Below are 2,817 nucleotides of genomic sequence, written 5' to 3' on the forward strand. Positions count from 1 at the left end.
ATTGCTTGTTGTGATGATTATGATTGGGAAGATAATGATACTTCTTATGATCTTGAAAATCTTTTTGGCACTTGCTTGGAAGAATATGATAATTGCTATACTATTGGTGCTATCCATACTATTAATGATGAGAGTGATTATGCTTATGATATGAAAAGGCCCAAGCTTGGGGAAGCTACGTTTAATGACGATGACATATTTGAGAATATATTTTCTGAAATTAATGTTTGTTCCAAGCTTGGGGATGCTATGTTTGACGAAGATGATATTTTTAGCCTCTCAAGTTTTGATACGCAAAGTTGTTATGATGATAGCATGCCTTCTACCTATGATGATTATAGTGATGAAAGTGGGTTTGGAAGAGTGTCAACTTTAGGAAGTAATGATCCCAATATTTTGGAGGATGTTGAACCTTATAATATTTATGAAAGTGGATTTCGAGAGGTCATGACTTTATTTAGTGATGTATCCACTATTTCGGAAGAGGTTTCAATTGATTATGATCAGAGCAAAATTGCTACTTATGATGATTATTGTGATAAAAATTATGCTATAAAAATTAGCGATGATTATATTTATAAAACTTGTCATGATTATGATTACCCTTTTATTAACATTACTCTTTTAATGTGGAAACAATTTATAGTATTCAAGTCTCTTATGATACTCCCACTATTTTGAATGAGAAGAATTTTGCTTACGTGGAGAGTAATAAAAATTATATGCTTGTAGATCATGAAAAGAATGCTTTAGGTGCTGGTTATATTGTTGAATTCATTCATGATGCTACTGAAAAATATTATGAGGGAGGAATGTATGCTTGTAGGAATTGCAATAATATCAAGTTTCCACTCTATGTGCTTAAAATCTTGAAGTTCCTCTCTATGTGCTTAAAATCTTGAAGTTATGCTTGTTTTACCTTCCTATGCAAGTTGATTCTTGTTCCCATAAGTTGTTTGCTCACAAAATCCCTATGCATAGGAAGTGGGTTAGACTTAAATGTGCTAGTAATATTCTTCATGATGCTCTCTTTATGTTTCAATTCCTATCTTTTATGTGAGCATCATTGAAATCACCATGCCTAGCTAGGGGCGTTAAACGATAGCGCTTGTTGGGAGGCAACCCAATTTTATTTTAGTTTCTGGCTTTTGGTTATGTTTAGGAACAAATAATCCATCTAGCTTCTGTTTAGATGTGGTTTTGTGTTTTAATTAGTGTTTGTGCCAAGTAGAACCTTTGGGAAGACTTGGGTGAAGTCTTTATGATCATGCTGTAAAAAACAGAAACTTTAGCGCTCACGAGATTAGCTAAAACTTTTTACTGGAGAGTGATATTTAGTTGATTCTTTTTGCAGATGATTACTAGACAAATTCCTCAGGTCCACCATTTTATTTTAGAATTTTTTTTAGTTCCAGAAGTTTGCGTTAGTTACAGATTACTACAGACAGTTCTGTTTTTGACAGAATCTGTTTTGTGTGTGTTGTTTGCTTTATTTGATGAATCTATGGCTAGTAAAATAGTTTATAAACCATAGAGAAGTTTGAATACATTAGGTTTAACACCAATATAAATAAATAATGAGTTCATTACAGTACCTTGAAGTGGTGTTTTGTTTTCTTTCACTAACGGAGCTTACGAGATTTTCTGTTAAGTTTTGTGTTGTGAAGTTTTCACGTTTTGGGTAAGATTCGATGGACTACGGAATAAGAAGTGGCAAGAGCCTAAGCTTGGGGATGACCAAGGCACCCCAAGGTAATATTAAAGGATAACGAAGAGTCTAAGCTTGGGGATGCCCCGGATGGCATCCCCTCTTTCGTCTTCGTTCATCGGTAACTTTACTTGGAGCTATATTTTAATTCACCACATGATATGTGTTTTGCTTGGAGCGTCATGTCATTTTCTTTTGTTTTGCTTGCTGTTTGAATAAAATTCCAAGATCTGAAATTCTTAAAATGAGAGAGTCTTCACATGGTTGCATAATTATTCAACTACTCATTGATCTTCACTCATAACTTTTGAAGTAGTTTGTTGTTTGCTGTAGTGCTTCACTTATATCTTTTATTGCACGGTGGTGGATTTGTTTTATAGAAACTATTGATCTCTCATGCTTCACTTAGATTATTTTGAGGGTCTTAAATAGCATGGTAATTTGCTTAAAAAATCTTAATATGCTTGGTATTCAAGATTTGTAAAACTTTCTTTTGAGTGCGTTGAATACTAAGAAAAGTTTGATGCTTGATAATTGTTTTGAGATATGGAGGTGATAATATCAAAGTCGTGCTAGTTGAGTAGTTGTGAATTTGAGAAATACTTGTGTTGAAGTTTGCAAGTCCCGTAGCATGCACGTATGGTAAACGTTATGTAACAAATATGAAACATGAGGTGTTCTTTGATTGTCCTCCTTATGAGTGGTGGTCGGGGACGAGCGATGGTCTTTTCCTACCAATCTATCCCACTAGGAGCATGCGCGTAGTGCTTGGTTTTTGATGACTTGTAGATTTTTGCAATAAGTTTGTGAGTTCTTTATGACTAATGTTGAGTCCATGGATTATACGCACTCTCACCCTTCCATCATTGCTAGCCTCTTCGGTACCGTGCGTTGCCCTTTCTCACACTGAGAGTTGGTGCAAACTTCGCCGGTGCATCCAAACCCCGTGATATGTGTAGAAGGGAAAAATAGGTTGTGCAAACACACGAATCATTGATCGGTGCACCAGGAACGTATATATGAATACAGAAGGGGGCCACAACCTCAACTATACAGGGGAACTAAGAGGTGGGCCCAAGACACAATATACACGTACAAAATATATTCAA

The sequence above is a fragment of the Triticum aestivum genome, chromosome 1B (genome assembly GCF_018294505.1).
Source record: "Triticum aestivum cultivar Chinese Spring chromosome 1B, IWGSC CS RefSeq v2.1, whole genome shotgun sequence".
NCBI lineage: Eukaryota > Viridiplantae > Streptophyta > Magnoliopsida > Poales > Poaceae > Triticum > Triticum aestivum.